We start from the raw sequence: 22,634 nt of genomic DNA on the forward strand, positions 1-22,634 counted from the left end.
AACAGGCGTCTGGGGACCGAGGAGACCAGTTTCTCAAGTTTAGAAATAGGAATGCTCTCCCATTCTTGTCTAATACAGGCCTCTAACTGTTCAATCGTCTTGGGCCTTCTTTGTCGCCTTCCTCTTTATGATGCCAAATGTTCTCTATAGGTGAAAGATCTGGACTGCAGACTGGCCATTTCAGTACCGGATCCTTCTCCTACGCAGCCATGATGTTGTGATTGATGCAGAATGTGGTCTGGCATTATCTTGTTGAAAAATGCAGGGTCTTCCTGAAAGAGATGGCGTCTGGATGGGAGCATATGTTGTTCTAGAACCTGAATATATTTTTCTGCATTGATGGTGCCTTTCCAGACATGCAAGCTGCCCATGCCACACGCACTCATGCAACCCCATACCATCAGAGATGCAGGCTTCTGAACTGAGCGTTGATAACAACTTGGGTTGTCCTTGTCCTCTTTGGTCCGGATGACATGGCGTCCCAGATTTCCAAAAGAACTTTGAATCGTGACTCGTCTGACCACAGAACAGTCTTCCATTTTGCCACACTCCATTTTAAATGATCCCTGGCCCAGTGACAATGCCTGAGCTTGTGGATCTTGCTTAGAAATGGCTTCTTCTTTGCACTGTAGAGTTTCAGCTGGCAACGGCGGATGGCACGGTGGATTGTGTTCACTGACAATGGTTTCTGGAAGTATTCCTGAGCCCATTCTGTGATTTCCTTTACAGTAGCATTCCTGTTTGTGGTGCAGTGTCGTTTAAGGGCCGGAGATCACGGGCATCCAGTATGGTTTTACGGCCTTGACCCTTACGCACAGAGATTGTTCCAGATTCTCTGAATCTTCGGATGATGTTATGCACAGTTGATGATGATAGATGCAAAGTCTTTGCAATTTTTCGCTGGGTAACACCTTTCTGATATTGCTCCACTATCTTTCTGCAACATTGTGGGAATTGGTGATCCTCTACCCATCTTGGCTTCTGAGAGACACTGTCACTCCGAGAAGCTCTTTTTATACCCAATCATGTTGCCAATTGACCTAATTAGTGTTTATTGGTCTTCCAGCTCTTCGTTATGCTCAGCCTGTTATTGCTACTTGTCCTAACTTTTTTGGGATTTGTTGACACCGTGAAATTTTGAATCAACATATTTTTCCTTTAAAATGATACATTTACTCGGATTAAACGTTTGATCTGTCATCTACGTTCTATTACAAATAAAATATTGACATTTGCCATCTCCACATCATTGCATTCAGTTTTTATTCACAATCTGTTTAGTGTCCCAACTTTTTTGGAATCCGCTTTGTATATATATATATATACACACACACAGTGCATCCGGAAAGTATTCACAGCGCATCACTTTTTCCACATTTTGTTATGTTACAGCCTTATTCCAAAATGGATTAAATTATTTTTTTCCTCAGAATTCTACACACAACACCCCATAATGACAACTTGAAAAAAGTTTACTTGAGGTTTCTGCAAATTTATTAAAAATAAAAAAACTGAGAAATCACATGTACATACAGTAAGTATTCACAGCCTTTGCTCAATACTTTGTTGTTGCACCTTTGGCAGCAATTACAGCCTCAAGTCTTTTTGAATATGATGCCACAAGCTTGGCACACCTATCCTTGGCCAGTTTCGCCCATTCCTCTTTGCAGCACCTCTCAAGATCCATCAGGTTGGATGGGAAGCGCCGGTGCACAGTCATTTTAAGATCTCAATCGGATTCAAGTCTGGGCTTTTGCTGGCCACTCAAGGACATTCACAGAGTTGTCCTGAAGCCACTCCTTTGATATCTTGGCTGTGTGCTTAGGGTCGTTGTCCTGCTGAAAGACGAACCATCGCCCCAGTCTGAGGTCAAGAGCGCTCTGGAGCAGGTTTTCATCCAGGATGTCTCTCTACATTGCTGCAGTCATCTTTCCCTTTATCCTGACTAGTCTCCCAGTTCTTACCGCTGAAAAACATCCCCATAGCATGATGCTGCCACCACCATGCTTCACTGTAAGGATGGTAATGGCCTGGTGATGAGCGGTGCCTGGTTTCCTCCAAACGTGACGCCTGGCATTCACACCAAAGAGTTCAATCTTTGTCTCATCAGACCAGAGAATTTTGTTTCTCATGGTCTGAGAATCCTTCAAGTGCCTTTTGGCAAACTCCAGGCGGGCTGCCATGTGCCTTTTACTAAGGATTGGCTTCTATCTGGCCACTCTACCATACAGGCCTGATTGGTGGATTGCTGCAGAGATGGTTGTCCTTCTGGAAGGTCCTCCTCTCTCCACAGAGGACCTCTGAAGCTCTGACAGAGAGACCATTGGGTTCTTGGTCACCTCCCTGACTAAGGCCCTTCTCCCCCGATCGCTTAGTTTAGATGGCCGGCCAGCTCTAGGAAGAGTCCTGGTGGTTTCGAACTTCTCCCACTTACGGATGATGGAGGCCACTGTGCTCATTGGGACCTTCAAAGCAGCAGAAATTTTTCTGTAACCTTCCCCAGATTTGTGCCTCGAGACAATCCTATCTCGGAGGTCTACAGACAATTCCTTTCACTTCATGTTTGGTTTGTGCTCTGACATGAACTGTCAACTGTGGGACCTTCTATAGACAGGTGTGTGCCTTTCCAGATCATGTCCAATCAACTGAATTTACCACAGGTGGACTCCAATTAAGCTGCAGAAACATCTCAAGGATGATCAGGGGAAACAGGATGCACCTGAGCTCAATTTTGAGCTTCATGGCACAGGCTGTGAATACTTATGTACATTTAGTTTTTTATCTTTAATAAATTTGCAAAAACCTCAAGTAAACTTTTTTCACGTTGTCATTATGGGGTGTTGTGTGTAGAATTCTGAGGAAAAAAATGAATTTAATCCATTTTGGAATAAGGCTGTAACATAACAAAATGTGGAAAAAGTGATGCGCTGTGAATACTTTCCGGATGCACTGTATGTGATATCAAGAGAAATATGTCTGCATGTCTTACTTAAGGCACTCTGACCATTTTAAAATGAAGCTATTTCAGTAGATCACACCACATAGATGAATAACCACTTTACGGGTGCCTTGTATGTGTTATTAGCATCACAAGAAGCCTTTGTTAAGGTCTTCTTACTTACTAGTAAATGAGTAACGGACGCATTTTTGCAGCGTTAGCAAAACATTAAAAGTTCATTTACAAAGCAGCTCAACACAACTTCATTAAAAGCTAATAGTCGAGCTCCAGCTCTCAGCCACACTGACTAATTCAGTGCTATATTCTTTCATTGTTGGGCTTTACAGGCACAGTATAATCCTTCAAAACAAAATGATTTTGAGAAAGAAGAAATACATATAAGCATTTAATTAAAAGCATACAGCTTCAGGCAGTATCAAGTATGTGCAAGGGACACTGAGCAGTATAAATGGCAATTAAGCAATAGAAAGAAAGGAATAAAGCCTTTTCCATTATCACAGAACTCATTCTCCAATATAAAACTAAAAGAGATTTATTAAAGAAACATGGTCAATATATACTAAAGTGATGGTAGAGTAAGGTATAGCAGCTAAGATTTCTGTTTATGTATTTAATCAATATTTGGTTCTGAGGGGGTTTGAGTAAAACAGAACAATTTTATTTTTGTTCCAATTTAGAGTGGAAGTGCTATTACTATCGATTTTCTTACCCCTTATTAGATTTTCTTTTGTGCACTGACCCGTGCTTATTATTATTACAAAAGGTACAGTCGGTAAGGATATCAATGAATATTTGTTAACAAAACATTCTTTTAACAAAACAATGTAAGACAAAAATAATTTTTCTCCTAGTCAAAATTTTAACTTATCAGTTATCCTTTAAACATATTACAAGTTCTAATGACCATGTAGACATCCAGAAAGGAAATCAGTCGAGGTGGATATCATGGCCAACACACCTTTAGTTAGAGCAATTTACCTGCTAGGGTTAGCCAACACAAGGAGTATACTTTCTTTTACGTCAGTAAGTCTTTACTTTTGCAACCAGATATTTTGGCATTTGTATGGGCTTCAATGGACAGGTACAAGTGTCTAGAACGAGACTAGGGACAATTTGTTTCTGTCACAGATGCTGTATATCTCAGTAATTTACTAGTAAAACTTGAGTGATGACATTTCAGAACAAAGGTGTCAGCCATTCAGGAAAACCTGAGCATACAATTTTAAGGACATGAACTTACAGACATTTTCAGGAAAAACAGCTGTGAAGTTTTCAGGATGGGAATTTTCCCGAGTTATGTGTGTGAAATGCATTTCTTTCTTTCTTTCTTTTTTTTTTTTTTTTTTTAAAATCAAACATGTTTAACAGATATTCAGTTTTTCATGATATCAGCCACCATCTGACTTTCAAAAGCGTTTCAACAAGGAAAAGAAATACTTTCCCATTTTTTTTTTACCTCCTGTTACTGCCTTTGTGGACATCTCCTTAACAGATCTTGACATACAGTCCATTTGGGTAACAAACTCAAAATTATTATAAACATGCAATGCATGAAACATCATCTTTATCGTTACTGGTTTAACAGCCATTGTCTGGGTTTACCCAGGTTAACCAGTTGTCTCCAAATCATTTTCCATTCTACTTAGCAGCCCTGGGCATCATCTGGGACAAGGCTCATTCTTTTCACGTCATTGAAACACAATATATCAAACATCCCAACTAATGTCTGTTAAAGATATTTACGAACTCATAATATGTGCATAACATCCAGAGGGTTTTCTTACTATTTTAGATACATTAGCAGTTCTAACCAAGGGGGAGTAGGTCAATCGAAGGAATGGAATGAACTAAGCACAAGGAGGCCCTCTTCAATAATAATTTTTTAGGATTTTGTGTGTTTGGGGTCTTTGCCATGCTGTTGAAAAAAAAAGCTGGGAATGATAAAATGCCTCCCTAATGGAACTGCATGATTGATAAGAATTTCCCTGAACTTCTGAGCAGTGAGGGGGACATCCATTTTGATTAAATTGGCAACTCTGTTTGTGGAAATGCAGCCAAAAGCAGCAGGGAACCTCTACCGTGCTTCACTGTTGCCTGTACACTTTCATCCATGTACCACTTACCAGCTCTTTGGCGGACAAACTGCCTTCTGTTAGAGCCACAAATTTCAATTTTTAACACATCAGTCCTAAGGACCTGCTAACATTTTACTGAAGCCCAGTCCTTGTGATTTTATTTATGGGTGAGATGTTTGGCTTTATTTCCAGGAATGGCTTTTTGGTCAAAAGTCTCCTGTGAAGGCTATATATGGCTGTATCAGGGTCCCAGTGGTTTCTGCCAGTTCTGAGCCGATAGCAGTCGAGGACATCTTCCAGTTTTGAAGGGAAGTAAGCTTGATGTATTCCTCGTCTGCTGCCCTTTATTTCTGTGCACAATCACTGCATTACAGGTTTTTAGCATTGTCCGTTTGATTTGAGTTCTGCAGAAGAGCTGAAATGGAGATCTGGAAACACTGGTCTACTATGAAATTTCTGCATGGGAGAGATGATGAACGCTGACCACTTTATGTCTTGTCGCTGTGGTCACATTTGTCATGGTGTATGATTTGCAAGTTAAACTGATGCATCTACCACAGCCTCACCTTTTTGGTATTGTTGTCTCTGAACAGTTTTATTCCCTCTACAAAGCTGTTTCTGTTTCAGCTTATCACTTTGGTTCAACCTACACATCATACCATTGATCATTAGCACTTGTTTGTTGTATTTGCTTAATCAAACATCGGGCCATGTGCCTACCAAGATGTCATATTTCGAACTGGGAAAGTGGCCTGCAACTATGCTAGTTTCCTTATTTAAAGACATTAAAATTTCTTGTGGTTATGCGTTAGCAAGGATGTGTTTCCGGGCCTCTGTTTATTTTTCTTTTTTTAAGTCTCGCTGATTTATTGTTAAGTGTTTATTGTAAATGTGTATTTTATGTTAACAGTGTGCTATTAATTCATTTTTTGATTTCTGTGTATAATGTGATGTTGTCTTATATCCATTCTGTTCGATATGTGGTACCTGACATCACCATTCCTGTGGTTCCATCTGGCTATTTATGCCCAGGAAAAAGGCAGCTTGTGTTTAAAATGGATCTTTGTAAGTATTGTTTGTTGCGTGAATTGATTTTTTTTTCAGCTTTTCTAACTATGCTTGGCCTGGAAAAAAAAAACAAAACAAAATACTCTAGGTTGCATACAAATTTAAGTATTCAAATAACAACCATTTTCTCATGTAACATATCACCTTACCAACAAACAGCTTGTCATTCATGTTTCATCAGGGATTCCATTCTTAAATCCAAACCCAAACAGTAATGTACTGAACTTTAACATAACTCTTTAATTAAGTCAAGGATAGAGAAAACAAAAATACACATATCATATTATAATAGTAACATGACTAGGGCCTTTAAAGTCTGTGTTAGCTGGCTATTATTGTCTCACATTGGACCTCAAATGAAACAATGACATAAAAGATCTTTACTTAGTCTTACTGTTGCCATTAAGATACATTTCGACCAAGAAAATAAAAATGTACTATTTCTTGTAGCACTTTATATACCACCAGTAACAGCACGCTGCACGATAACGTGCAGTGAATAGACCTGACTTGAGTATTCATAGTTTTCATACTTTTTCTCTGTACGTTTAGTATTCATTTGCTCAGATGTTGATGCGCTCTTCTTTTCTCCACCCTAGCGGCCCGCTTCTTCTCTTCTTTCGTCGGCATCTTTTCACGTTAAAATTGATCAAGTCGGTGTTTGTGTTGCAATTATTTTGTACGTTTTCCTTAATTTTTCACTTAAGCTGACACTTAAGTCTTCAATTTGCCTCAAGAATGATTTAAGATATGAAGAGGTAGGGGAAGTGATGGCGAAGGTGGTAGGGGTGAGAACAGCGCCTCTATGTATGCACTGCACGACTGCCCTACTGGCAACTGCCAAGAGTTGGTTCTACAATAAAATAAAATAGAAATAAAAAGAAGAAATACCTTGGAGGTCAATCATTACCCCGAAAGCAGATAGTAAAAGGCACATAGTATATGTGTACCAAATTTCACGTCAATAGGTCAAATGGTTTGCGAGCTACAGGTGATTTAAAATCCTGGACAAACAAACAGACAACCACGGTAGCGTATTATATAAGACGACTGCCCAGACAGAATATTCCCAGAAGATCTTCTCTTTGACTCTAGCAGAGTATGTCAACAACCACTTCATCCAGGTTCCTGTTAGCTCATGGCAATGATCCGAAATTCATCTTGAAATTGGTTCATCAGCACACTCAAAACTACCACGTCCATCTGAAGTCCCGCATCTGCTGTCTTTTTCCTTATTCACATACTATTATACAGTAATTCTTCTTATTCTTTTACATTCACTCTGGACTCACAAGAAAAAAAATAAGTACATGCCAACTCTCCACACCAGCATGCCTATTCCTCAGCCCGCTTCCCACTCTTTCTTTCCAGCTTTCACTACTTCCCTTTTTGCCTCACCAGCCAATCCTAAGCATATCTGCTACGAGGAACCGAAATTAGTAAAATAAGTAAAATAAAAAATACTTGAACACTGTATTTTTATAACAAAGGTTCAAATAATCTTCTGGAGTGCTATATAAGAATCCTGCAAAAAGGCCAAGTCCTTCAAGAACAAGTATGGGTTGAGACTCACCAATTTGCAATTAACAGATTAAGTCACCAATTTTTAAAGTTTACCAAAAGTGAAACCTTCTTAATAGACATTAGATCATATGATTTAGGGTACTTGTGGAAAATTAAGCATAGCGCATTCAAACCTTGCCCATCAGTGCAAAATACACAATATATGCTGGTTTTCAGTACAACTAAACTATTAATCACAGAATAATGTAACAAATGAAGAGAATACTGTAATGTTAAGCCTCCTGGCACACAGACTTTATCAGCACAGGCAGACATACTGTACATATGAAGCAGAGATGGAAAGCCCAATTCTTTATTCAATAAGTACATATACTGTCAAATGTATATATGGTTTTAATTCATGCATTGACCCTCTGGGCAATGCACCTAGACCAACACAAAGAAGCTGTGAAGACTCTTATCTCCTATTGCATGTCTGAGTAGTCAGTGTCGGGCGGTGCAGACTTAAGCCACAATGTATACTTCCTAGTCATATATGAAGAGAATCAAAACCTGTAATGAAGCAAATGTCAGCAATAGAAAGCCCTGTTACAACACACTGAAGCACAATGAGCAGATTCAAAAAAATAATGCAGCCGAGCACACACACACACTTAAGAGGCTGAGCTCCCCTGCTTCACTGTAAATGAATCAAATTCAGAGCTTCCTTCATCATAAAATACAAAACTTCCAAATCTTTATCATAAACAATCAGGAACTCTGTTTCCCACACAGAGTCACGGATGCTCTTTATGGTTTTGAACCCACAGCAGAAGTAATGCCATTTGGCCATTTGTAGAAGTACCAGTCACAGATTATCTTGTGGACACATTTGCTTTGCTAGAAGCAGGGTATGCAACACAAATCATCATGTCTATCAATGTTTTTTTCTTTTTCCACAAGCAAATAATACCCTTTGTTTGAATGTGAGCGCATCTTTCTTTCTTTCTATTCCAAACTCTGGTAACTGCATACTTAGAGCATTTAAAAGGGTATATCCATATCTTAATAAAGAATTTCTGTTCCCTTATATTACCAATGGAAATTTAGTATGCCTATTCAGTGACATGGTGTTCACTTAACATATGGCAAACACCCTGGCACACTTCATCCATAATTCAGACAATCCTTGTTTATTTTACCATGAACTTTTTTCACTTGGCTAATCTTTAGAAAATGAAGATGGTCATTTTAAACATTGGCACCAAGAACCTACAAACTACTGATTGCTCATTAGAAGTGCTGGGGATCAGTACAGGCGAGCACTGCAGCTTCTTTGTCTTGAGATATCATTAATCATTATGTACAGGCATGGGTATGGAAATTATTTCAATAGATGATGTACTACAGATATTAGCACTATTGCACAAAGAAAGAAATGCATTTTATTACTAAATGCATAACAACATTCACCGCGATAAATGGTATATAAGAAACATATACAAATGGATTGGTTTTTTTTTTATTTCAAAGGATGGCATAATGCAAACACTGGCACTGGTGCACCATCTGATGAACTGAGAAACGCAGTGCATTTTATTAGTGAATTCCAACAGATGGTATACTACAAGCATTGGCTCTGCTGCAGATCGACTTTAAACTCATACCTCATCCAAGTTTACATTGTGCATTTGCATGTATTTTTGTTTTCACCTTATTAACAGTGAAGCATAACATGTATAACATAAAAAAGATTTGACAGCATCAAGTTTTGCGGTAAACTACAACCTATTACTGTCTTGTCAATTCCACCTGAGAGGAGTGCCTGAAGGTTGAATTACCCTGAATTTATCATTCAGAAATTGTTAAAGTCAAAGAGAAGAAGCAAGAAACCTCAGGTGAATTTGCTTATGACATGCAAGCTCCAAGGCGTTTTGTTTGCTCCCATACTGCCTTGCTGTATGCCATCACTGCAAAGATGCAAAAAAGCTCCTGAAACAAAAAAGTCTAAGGCCAATGTGATCAAAAGGTGTGAGTATATTTTAAGAACGTAGCACTGAGTTTTTTAAACAAACATCTGTAAACTCAATTTAAAAAAAAAACAAACTCTAATACTAAATATTCTAATGTCAAATATTAGTTGTAAATCATACTACAGCTGCGGTGGGTTGGCACCCTGCCCAGGGTTGGTTCCTGCCTTGTGCCCTGTGTTGGCTGGGATTGGCTCCAGCAGACTCCCGTGACCCTGTATTCGGATTCAGCGGGTTGGAGAATGGATGGATGGATCCTACTACAGCTTAGCTCTCAAAAAGTCTCATCCATTGGCAATTTCATTTAATGTACCAATGTGTACAGTATATGATGTGTGGAGTATTCCAAGTCTTGAAAGTGAGAATGCAGAGCTGCTTATAATCCATTTCCACTTTAAACACATATATACAGTATTTAGGATGGAGCTGAATCAATGTTTTCTCAGATTAGATGCAACAGATTGACATTTTTGTCCATGCGAACATAATTTAAAGTTGAAACTTCAGTCAACAAAAAAGAGAATGACCTACAACCTAAGACAGAATAAAAATACAATACTTAATATGCTGCTAACAGAAAACAACGCCATATTGTGATCCAAGCATTAGGGTAATTTCATATCATGGTGCACCTGAGAATTTTTATCCCTGTTCGTCCTACATTAAATATTGACTTTTTCTAAATTATAGCAAGGGCCATAATTTCATTAGGAGGACATACTTATAACATTATCTTAATAACACTTAACTCCCTGGGGATACGATACAGAGCGTGGACAAATACTGGTGCAGTATATATCAAGGATAATGGAATTGACTGTAAATAAAAAAAACACAGAAGTCACAGGGTTCAAATAAAAAAAAATACATAATCTGTTCTAATATATTATATATTGGTTATGTGTTTTCTAAACGTTATTGTTGCTGAATGAGTTTTAATATTTCTTCAGTGTTTATGGTACCAAATGCCAAAGGTGTACACATTAGATTGTTAAGCACTGCTATATCAGTTCAAAATGAAGAATGGTTGTTATGAAACATTAAATCAAGTGGTGTCTTGCATTACACTCAAAAATGCCAAAGTATGGTAGGGTAGGCTTTACTTACAATAAAATTGTAAAAAAAGAAAAGGAGAATTTAGAAAAATGTATGTCTGAGCCTTGAGTTAATCTATTTTTTTATGTTGGAATAAAGACTAAGTAGGCAATGCTAAAATAATAAACTGTGCTAAATATACACTGCATATCACATGATAATTCTCCATCCACAACCACATATATAAACACATGAGTATCTGAAAAATTAAAATACAAAAAATAAATCCTAGGTGGCACGGTGGCGCAGTGGTAGCGCTGCTGCCTCACAGTTAGGAGTCCCAAGTTCGCTTCCCGGGTCCTCCATGCGTGGAGTTTCCATGTTCTCACCATTTCTGCGTGGATTTCCTCCAGGTGCTCCGGCTTCCTCCCACTGTCTTAAGATATGCAGGTGAGGTGCACTGGCGATCCTAAATTGTCCCTAGTGTGTGCTTGGTGTGAGGGTGTGTAGCCTGAGGTGGGCCGACAACCTTATTTGTTCCTGCCTTGTGCCCTGTGTTGGCTGGGGTCAGCTCCAGCAGACCCCCTGTGTTAGGATATAGCAGGTTGGAGAATGACTGACTGACTGACTGACTGAAAATAGATCCTTAGAAGTTATGTTGGTAATCCTAGTCGAGCAGCGAGCTTGGTTAGTGCGATATGCAACACTAGAGGGATAATCAGCCAGTGTGAATGAGGAGTACAGAGTGCCATCCATAAATCTTGTGCTAAACAATACTTTATGGCCAGTCAATAACTGAAATATCTGCAGTTTGCTAAGCTGTAATCAATAAATATCTGTCAGCAGCAAGTGCACGTAAAGTGACAAGCACTGGAATGTAGGGCTTACAAAATGAACAATAAAAAGAGAAAGAAATTGAAGCCCAGCAAACAAAGGGATTTAGCTTGGACACATTCTAATTCTATTAGCAAGGCTTCTTTTTTCAGGAATGACAGACTGGCACGTGCATTTTACACATTTTACTTGCATAAACGAACATTGTTTGAAAAGCATGAAAACAATAAGAAAACCACTGCTATAAAATTGCCTTGATTTTTAGATGAAGTTGCTCTACTTAATCAAACAAACTAAAATAAGGAAGTGTGAACATTTTTATTTCAGTTGTGCTACGTTTCAGGAACAATATTTAGTACTGAGACAGGTTGTCTCAGTGACTTAGAGTAGCATGTTTGGATATGTGCTTCAGTGGTGCTGCTTAAGTCCTGGGATGATATCACAGCCCAGTCTGGATTGTCTCCTCATGTCTGCTTTGGATTTTTCTTCAGATAAATCGGTTTTGAATTCACCAAACAACAACTCAAAAAGTATCCAACATCAGAATATGTTAAATCCTGCCATATTCTAAATGCTACTGGGACAGGCTCCTTTTACACTAATCATGAATGGAAAAATGAAGGGTGCTTAGTATTTGCTATGAGCAGCAAGTCAGTTCCTTACAGACTCTCGACTTATACAAGTGCTGATACAGCTAAACCAACATAGCGTTAGGTAAACAGAGTCTCTAGAAATGACCGTTCTGTTTGGGGCCCTACCTTGTATGTTTAAATAACAATAGCTTACTTGGAAATAGCACATCATGTAAATTACCAACCCACTCAGAACAACATGTGATGCTTACAAAAACATTGTGTATGAGTTTCAATGCAGATGCACATATATTTTAGGCTCAAGTCCAACACTGTAAAAAGGCAAAAGTGGCTGCTAATGTTTTTATTCGGACAGGTTCTGTTTAGATCAAGTATTACTCTCTGTTATGGCACAAACCTAAGTTCAGTGTTACAAAACAAAATAATGGAGCCCAGTTACCAAATACCTTATTTCAATATGGGTCACTTATTAAAAACAATCTTTATCAGAAGAATGAGACAAATAAGAAGTAGAAAAATTCATTAAGAAGCCAAGACACATCGATTAAACTTTTTTTTTTTTTTTAGACTGTACATGGACGTTTATTGATTATTTAAGCAATCTTCAAATGAACCTACCCTTTCCACTCTCACATGAAATATCCAGTGTTTCTACCCTGTACTTTAAATTTTAGTTATGGTGTTTCTAGTCCTCAATTCACTCATTCATCCATCCATCCATTATCCAACCCACTATATCCTAACTACAGGGTCACGGGGTTCTGCTGGAGCCAATCCCAGCCAACACAGGGTGCAAGGCAGGAAACAAACCACGGGCAGGGCGCCAGCCAAACACAGTCCATTCACTCAATTATACCTTAATCTCACTACGCTGTAATATTATCTAAATAATCCAGGAAGAAAATTTTCAACTTTTACATCCATTTTTATCAATCACATTCCAACAGAAGCAATAGGGAGGCCTATGGCAACCAAAACTAGAATGGTAGCTCCAAATATACAAAAACACATATATTGTTGGAGGTAATGTCAAATAAAATCAAAATATCGAATCTACACATCGGCATAGCAGGCACAAATCTGAATGCAAAAAGGAACAACCTGACAAAAGCCTCATGGTAAACACAACATGCAAGTCAACAGGTCACCACCTTGTCACATACTGTAGGTCAAATTGTGATTCTAGTCCATTGGCCTACTTTCCCCTTTCTCATTACATACCCACACACAGAGCAGTAAAATAACTTAACAAAATATAGCAATACTATCATCTGAATGTTACAACAAGTAAAGAGATAGATATGAAAAAATAAGACCAAGTGGGGCTCTGAGCAAGTCATTCTACACCCTTGTGCTTGTTTCAATTGTGGACATTATAAAAACACTATAAATAAGAAAAATTCTATTTACACCACAATGTTTGGAGATGAAACTAAAACATTACTAATCAGAATCAGAAGGAAATTACTTAATTCTTAAGAGCAGAAAGTATAAAAAAATACGTTTTGAAAGGCTATGAGAAGCAAATTGGCTCTTTACAGACTCTAGACTCATACAAGTGCTGATACGGCTTAAGCAACATAGCTTAAATGTATGATATATATCATATAAATTGTATATATATATATATATATATATATATATATATATATATATATATATATATACCTGTATACACACAGTGGGTACAGAATATATTCAGACCCCCTTCAATTTTTCATTTTGCTATATTGCAGCCATTTGCTAAAATCATTTAAATTCATTTTTCCCTCATTAATGTAGACACAGCACCCCATATTGACAGACAAAAAAAAGAATTTTTGAAATTGTTCCAGATTTATTAAAAAAGAAAAACTGAAATATCACATGGTCCTAAGTATTCAGACCCTTTGCTCAGTATTTAGTAGAAGCACCCTTTTGAGCTAATACAGACATGAGTCTTCTTGGGAAAGATGCAACAAGTTTTTCACACCTGGATTTGGGGATCCTCTGCCATTCCTCCTTGCAGATCCTCTCCAGTTCTGTCAGGTTGGATGGTAAATATTGGTGGACGGCCATTTTTAGGTCTGTCCAGAGATGCTCAATTGGGTTTAAGTCAGGGCTCTGGCTGGGCCATTCAAGAACAGTCACGGAGTTGTTGTGAAACCACAACAAGCCAAAAAGTTATATCTTGGAGTTTGCTAAAAGACACCTGAATGACTCTGAGATGGTGAGAAATAAGATTCTCTGGTCTGATGAGACCAAGATAGAACTTTTTGGCCTTAATTCTAAGCGGTATGTGTGGAGACAACCAGGCACTGCTCATCACTTGTCCAATGCAGTCCCCACAGTGAAGCATGGCGGTGGCAGCATCATGTTGTGGGGGTGTTTTTCAGCTGCAGGAACAGGATGACTGGTTGCAATTGAGGAAAAGATGAATGCGGCCAAGTACAGAGATATCCTGGACAAAAACCTTCTCCAGAGTGCTAAGGACCTCAGACTGGGCCGAAGGTTTACCTTCCAACAAGACAATGACCCTAAGCACATACATACATATATACATACATACATACATATATATATATACACATATATATATATATACATATACACACATATACACATATATACATACATATTGTGGTCCCCTGCCGGGACGCCCAGGAAAACCAGGAGGGCTTGTGTCTCCTCCAGACCGCGAGGGGGCGTCCGTCCTGGTTATGTTGGGGGCCTCGGGTTCAGGGCTTGGAAGCCCAGCCCTGCAGGGACCCGTGGCCACCGCCAGGTGGCGCCCCGGTGCCTGAGGAACCCTGTAGCCCAGCACTTCCTGGTGTGGTGTGGAAGAAGACAGGAGACACCCGGACGGCTTCCGGGTGCACAGCCGGCACTTCCGCCACACAGGGGTGTGTCCAAGAGGGAGTGCCAGGAAGCAGCTGGAGCCCATCCGGGTTCCCATATAAGGGGCCGCCTCCCTCCAGTCATCAGTGGATGTCGGGTGGAAGAGGACAGAGCTGGAGAGAGGACGGGAGGTGGCCAAGAGAGAGAGGCACAGTGACTGAGAGGCCTGGACTTTGGGGAATCGGTGCAAGAGGCACTGGGGTTTGTGTGCACTGTAAATAGTATATAACTGTAAATAAACGTGTGTTGGGTGAAATACGTATGTATATGTCCGCCTGTCTGTGTCCGGGTCCCAGTCCACAATATATATACAGTATATATATATATACACATACATATATATATATACAGTATATAAATATATATACATATACAATATATACATATATATATATATATACACATATACATAAATATATATACATACACAAATATACAGATACAGACACACACCAGAATGACTAAATCGGAAGATAACTCAAAAGAAAGAAAAGTTCTGACTTGGCCGTCACAGTCACAGTGAGGCATTATACAGGCGTATTGTCGTTGGTATAAATCAGCCCCAGCAGTGTTTTCTGGTAACACACTTTTGATGAATGAGTCGTTGGCTGTTAGTGTGTCAGAGAAAGGGTGTGCAGCATTGCACATAATGGCACTCAGTTTTCTTTTACAGGGGGTCCCGAGTGCACACAGACACTAATCTTTGGCCACTTACAAAATCATTGCAGTAGAATACTCCTTTCAAGCTCAAGAATAGAGGAGGATTCCAAACTATCTGCCAAGAACAAAAAAAAGCAAACTCTGGATTTCTTTCTTTCACAAAAGCATTTCATACTAAAATGAATTCAGCTTTTACTGTTGCTTCAGGTAGACAAGCCTATAGTTAGATGTTACTACCCTACTTTATGGGAATGAAAAGTCTTTTTGGTTTCTCCTAGACAATAATGAGCTCAACAAGAAATAAAATGGAGACATGCTCTTTTGTTTCATGCATCTTATATTTTTCTCCTGAGAAAAATCACGCAGATAGACTTATAAGTGTCTGAGTTTCAGCAGATATCTCAGCAAATTCACACAACGGGCTCAGATTTTCCAAGTAGTGCCTTGACATTTTTTTTAACAATTTGAAAGTATTTGCATTGCATGCTCAGTAACATACGGTGAAATGTATGGACAATTTGTGGTATTAAAACGATTTACTATGAATACAAAACAGCAGTCCTTGCTTTTGAATAATACTGTTAGTTGCTATAATAATAATAACTAGCGACTGGGAGCCTGATCGAACCAGGCTACAAATTCTACATTTATGAAATCCATACTTCCTCTGCAAAGAATTATTTGTTTTTTTAAGTACATGAAATAATTTTGTTATCATGGCACTGATTTGTGCTTAAAATAGACCTTTTCAGCCGATGTAATGAAGAGCTTCCTGTTTAAACGGGGCTGTGTGACGTGAACTCAGCTCTTCTGCGTGCCTCATTTGATTTTTTCCGGCAAACAAATTTTCAAAACAAACCGTATTTTACAACTCTAATCAGAGTCGGAGTAATAATTATGTTGCCGTTGTCATTTTAGATCTGGGATCGGCTAAAATTTAAACAATGACCGTTGTTAATACCCAGGCATCATTACTCAGTTTGCCAATAGATGTCAGAAGGACAGATACCAAAACCAAACTGCCCAAAGATAGATTTCAACGTACCAAGCAAATGGTGATACGTTCTAAATTACTTACGGTTCCGGAGCTGTCGAAGGGTTTAAGTCAGTCAACGATATTAGTCCTGGAAAGTACGCCCCACCAAACCAACGTTCCAAAAACCAACCGAACTTACTGTTATCTGCTCGAACCAACACCGACTTACTATACTCGGCAGTCCAACGGCGTCACTGAAGCATTCGAATATTCTTAGCCAATCATGCAATACTGCATACGTGTTTGCCATGTTATGTTCTAACTACAGAGGCAGAGTCCCATTGCATGGTTCGAACTTGTATTGAGTCGAGGTATTGACCATAGACATAGAATAACTAGACGCCTCATGACCAGCAGAATCGTACATCAACGTCACCACCATATTGTGAGTGGCACTGCTGTGGAGTGAAGTAATGGATAAGATGCCTCACACATGTTCTGCTTGGGATTTTAAAAACCGCTGTACGCTCCAAACCAGATCCCGGTGGGTTACATTTCATAGGTAAGGCTAAACAATTGTTTTGGTTATATTTGGCCATTTGAAAATCCGGTTTTATAATCTTTACTTTAGCTACGCCAGGCTAAGCTACCAAAGCTATGCATTTACGTATGTGCTCAAGTGAGCCTCCAAACAACGTTTTAGCTAAACGTATTTAGTCACTAACTATGTAGATTGTTGTTAGCTGTTAACATTTCTCAAACTTGATGTTTCTTTCTCAAGGAGCACATTGAGGAAAACACAGTTTGAAATTGACAACCATCATTTTATGCTCATGTCTTGTGTCTGTCTTCCACAAACTAAGGTTGCACCATATTGCCAGACTGAATACTCTCAAATTACAGGATCTGAGTGAGCGAGAGGGAGTGTAAGTCTGTAGGAGATCATTGAGGTAGGGGGGAGCTTTTTAATGTTAAGAGCGGTATTTTGTATTGTATTCTGTAGTTAACAGGGAGGCAGTGAAGCTGAGAGAGAGTAGGAGTAATATGTTCAGTGGCTTTAGAACAGCAGGTTATTATCATGGCAGCAGAATTTTGAAGAAGTTGTAAGCGATGGATACGTTTTTGTGGGATGCCAGACAGAATAGCATTACATTAATCTATGCGTGAGGTGACTAGGGCATTAACCAATACTTCAGTACTGTGTTGCGTAAGAACAGGACGAAGTCTAGAAATGTTTCGCAGATGGAAGAAGGCAGCCCGAAAACTGTTACTTATATGGGAGGAATTATTTAACAATAATAATTATAATTATTATTTAATAATTGCCATTGTTAGTGTATAAATGGACAGAATTGCATTTAAACAATTCTCCAAAATCTGTTGTATGTAAACGATACTGTTTTAAAGTTATTGTTTTTTCATCAGAAAACCCGTTTTCCACATCTACCTGTATTAGTTTAAATGGCACTTTGCCACTTGCAATAAAGCTGATGCGCTGACGTATCATGTCGACTGGGAAACACAGTGAATGCGCCGTCTATCTATATATATCTTTGGTTTTGACACGAAAACCATACATACGGATAGTATCAAATTATATACTGTATAAGGACAATATACAGTATATTGCTGTGCTCCAGAAAGATCACACTCATTCTTGAAGAGAAGGCAAGCAGTGTGGCATAGCGATTAAGACTTTGAACCTCCAACCCTTAGGTTGTTGGTTCAAGTCCTGCTACTGACACTATGTGACCATTAGAAAATCACTTTATCTTCATGTGCTCCAGTTGAAAGAACAAAAGAAATGTAACCAATCTAGGATTGCCAGATGTCCCTTACATATGGGACATGTCCCATATTTTATAATTATATCCCCTGTCCCGTACTGACCTTTCAGGAACACCCAAATGTCCCGTATTTACTTCATTTTCAAATTTCGTAATAAAGATATATTTTTACTACCTTCTTATGGTACTTAGTTGTAACTTTATAAATAATTATACTTTCTTTTCTCAAAAATAACCAAAATGTAACAAGGAAACTAGTGTTTGCTGCCTGTTTGCAACTTGTTCAGTTGCTATGGTTGGCTGAGGAATGAGACACTGTTACCGTTTTGCTCTCCAGCCGCGCTGCTGTGTAGTTCTGTATCAGCACTGCAACATACATGTCAACAAAGTGGGTTGTTACTACTTGCCACAGCCCACTTTTTTCTAACTGCCTGTATTAAATAATAATAATAATAATAATAATAATATTCTCTGTTGTCTGTATACTTTTACAGAATTTTTTTAGCTTGCATTAAATAATTATCAAATGATTTTACTTTTGTCTTTCTCATAACCCATTAATATCCTTGCTTTATGTTTTTAACTTGTGTCTCTACTTTTATGTAATATATTGGTCTGGGTGTGTAGGGGGCATGTATAAATTTACATATATAGTAATATTGAGAGAGATTTTAAGAGTGTCCCGTATTTCTAATTTTCTAATCTGGCAACCCTAAACCAATCATATCTCAAATGTTGCAAGTCAACTTGGATAAAGGCATCAGTCCACTAATATGTAAATAATATGAAGACCTGAAGGAGATTAAAACAAGACTAGAAAGATATCTCAAAAAATATACCATGCTTTTCAAACCAAACTCTCAATTTTCAAACCTTTTACCTGTGCTGTATCTCATGTCTCACTTTTTGTCTAAAGCGATTTCTTCTATGGAATTTTAGGAGAAGCATCTGTGACAAAGTTGATTCATCCTTTGAGCAGTAAATTGTTCCTGTGGGCTCTGTTTAACAGACAGATTTACAAACCCTAAAAGTGTTCTGACAAGCGTTTGGCTACAATTACCACCAACAGTGTCAACCCCATATCTACTGTAATATTATCTTAGCAGAAGGATTATCAATTCTGTCAGAATGCAGTAACAAGTATTTGCTGCAGCTCTCTTAGTCTAACATTCAGTGTGGTAGTGATTCTGTTCATTACACCCTGGCAGATGGACATTCATCTCTTACTGTTTTCAGCTGTTATAGGCTGTCCAACCTCCACTCTCTAACATTTTCTTTAAAAAAGTATTTTCAGATGGATGTAGAACCAACGGCTAGAGCCAATTGCTTCTGCCGTCTTGCATGAATGGCAGACAGGCGTCCCATTCATTCTAGTTAGACACTAGTAAGACGGACATCCAACTGTTGCCTAAATCCACAGGGACGTTACATTTCTACACTTTTAGACAGTGTTTAAAAAGCCATCACTGCTACTCTCACACCCTAAGACTCTGAACTCCTACTGGCTGGTTATGCGTAGGCAATAGAGGAAACTGACTGACAGCCATTCAAGCAGATCTCTCTGTCCTACTGACCATTGAGACTCTTAGACCACACTGGCATTCCTTCAGTCGGGTCAGTAAGGCAACCCTTTCGTTACTAATGGGGGCCGTCAGAATTGCAGCGCAGCTCAGCGCTTACTAATAGACCTGCAGTTAGTGATGCTGCCTGCAAAATGAAGCAACACGAACGTCGAATGCAATTAAAAAATGACACGGAATGGTAAACTACTGCCTAGAAAGCGACCACAGCAGTAACACGAGTGACCAAAACCAGGAATGCAATCTCGAAACGAAATAGTGATTTGTTTTTGAACTGCAAAATAATCTCACTGAAAGCATACTGTAGGTACAGCCGTAGGCGACAGGGGTCTCAAGTGTGGACAAAATGTACAGCGTGACGTGGCGCCTACAGGTATTAGGGTGGATCTGCGTGGTGTGCATCATTTTGCCGCAGTCATTTACTGATTTAGCCCCAAAACAAATGTAAAAAAGGGTTTCATGTTTTCACGCTGACAAGTGTAGATCGAGCTAACCCAATTGTTTTCTTAATATGCCAGTCGGGATATATGAATCCACACAAAAATATATACACTGGTAAGAAGCAAGCACAAAATTTAAGGTAATAAAAATATGACTCTGTCCTGTCTCGTAATAATCCCTGTATTGATTAAATGGGGGTGGGGATAAGTAATAGACCAGCTCCTGGAAGCGATCGCACAGTAACAGAACCCCAGCTTGCTACAACGGTAACAATATCGAAACCACGTTTTTCTTCCAAGAATAACGGTCCTTAAATGCAGTAAAAAGATTGACACTGACGACAGCCGGGAGGTCGGCCAGGCTTTTCAACTAACGAGTGGAGATCTTTAAGGAAGCATTATATAACAAACTGCATTATAGCGGCTGAGGCAACTGCACGTCTTGTCAAGTGGAATCGTGAGCTACTCTGCAGCAACCAGTCCACTCTTGACTTAATAAGGAGACAAAACCTGAGAAGACCGTGCCAAGATTCGAACACAAAAAGCACACTTAGCGAGCGTTTAATGGCATGCGATGTCTGAATTAATTCAGTGAATGATTAATCACTTGGAACATTGTCTAAATATTGTCATTTTATGTAGCATCAATATTATTTACAGTAACACATGAAAGAAAATCAAACCACAACGTGACTAGGAAAGGCGCTTTATAAAGCGAATGCCTTCCGCGCGGAGGCAACACAGAATTGACACTACCTGTTAACTACAGCATTAAGCACTTGTCAGCATGGCACGTTACCTCTTTCTCTGCCTCTTTTCCCGACCGGAGGTCTCCTCCCGTGCTGCACACCCCTGCAGAAGTTGGCTCTCACCTCACTCGCTCCTGCAGACAGCAGCTCAAGCTCCTTCGCCCTACCGGCCGCCTCCCAACTAGTTTCTTCAGCCCGAGCGCATTCCGCTCACACTCTCCTGACGCAGCTTCAAGCCACTCCTGCCTCAGATCAACACCAGCCGAAAGGCTTAGCTTGCGCCGAGCCTCTCTCTCTTTTCCATTCAGCTTGCCTCTCTTTTATTTCATGTTTCCTTTCGTTTTACACTTTCACTTTCTTTTTGAAACAGGTTTCAGCAAGCAAGAAAATAGACCCAACTCCCCGAAAGTTGAGGCAGAATACATGCCTAACCACTAGCTCCTACGAAATAGGGAAATCGCGCCTTAGCGGCGCGTAGGGATACCAAATCGTACGGAACTGTCACCTTGTATTTCCCAGCGAGACTGCCGTTAACCGTCATTATTTGCGCGGTCCTAGAGCCTGTCAGTTCAATTCATTAAAAGCTGGCTTAGTACCGTTCTGTGCACGGGTACAATTACGGGTGCTCCGTATCGGCACTGGGATTTAATTTGGACAAACTCGTACGACATATTTCATATTCATAATATTTGGTCATTAAAAACTGGACTTTTACACTGGAGTAAAGTAAGTATGCTTCTGTGCCTGTACATCCTTAGTCGACAGATGTGGTGTTATCAAAATATGCTTTAGCAAAACAATATATCCAGAGTTAACAGGAATTTGGGGTTGACTTTCAGACCAACACCTTAAAAGGACATACATATACACCTAGAGAAAGTATATAGGTTCTACAAAAATGAACCCCTACAGTCCTCATAACGGGATCCTAAAAGGTGGGCTCACTTGTAGCTAGCTATATGGTCTTATGTATGGCTAAAAATCTGGTCACTTCAAGTAACATAAAACCAGATGAGGGAAATTGGAAATTTCACTCAAGCACCTGTCTTACCTTGTGTTCTTCACAAAAAAGTAGACTCCAATGAGAAAAGAAATTGACACACCAGTATTGTCATTAAGGAGTGTGCTTCCGGGCTTAAGCCCCTGATCTTTGAGAGGTACTTCCCCGTGCCCTGCACTTTTCATTGTGATATTTATGTATGAGTTGCACAATACCCCACAGAGTACTCCCAGCTGTTCAATATATTATTGTATGACTGGTGCAAGAATTAGCAAGGCTGGGGCTAAGCCCATTATATCTGCTAAAACTAATGAAATGCCTGGGACATGTATTTCCACAAGGGACCGGGAATACCTGGAGAAGTTGGCTGTAAAGTAGCCCCTGTGAACAGCAGGTAGAGAGGTATATAGCACTTAGAGAGCACTTTGGATGCATCTCCTGGCTGCTAAAGCCCTTGGATCGACAGAT

The 22,634-nt window shown here is 39.3% G+C and overlaps 1 protein-coding gene across 5 annotated transcripts in view; it reads right to left on the bottom strand.

Moving 5' to 3' along the window:
* camkk1a (calcium/calmodulin-dependent protein kinase kinase 1, alpha a) overlaps positions 1-21,608 on the bottom strand; it is a 184,453-nt gene extending 162,845 nt beyond the window's left edge. For 2 of the 5 annotated variants that reach the window (XM_039756784.1, XM_039756781.1), the window contains exon 1: positions 21,217-21,608. The gene's annotated coding sequence lies outside the window, so the exon portion shown is untranslated. The remainder of the gene's footprint in view (positions 1-21,216) is intronic. The other 3 variants (XM_039756786.1, XM_039756785.1, XM_039756783.1) reach the window with 2 other exon arrangements.
* Positions 21,609-22,634: the final 1,026 nt, after the last annotated feature.

Source organism: Polypterus senegalus, chromosome 6 (assembly GCF_016835505.1).
Source record: "Polypterus senegalus isolate Bchr_013 chromosome 6, ASM1683550v1, whole genome shotgun sequence".
NCBI classification, from domain to species: domain Eukaryota; kingdom Metazoa; phylum Chordata; class Cladistia; order Polypteriformes; family Polypteridae; genus Polypterus; species Polypterus senegalus.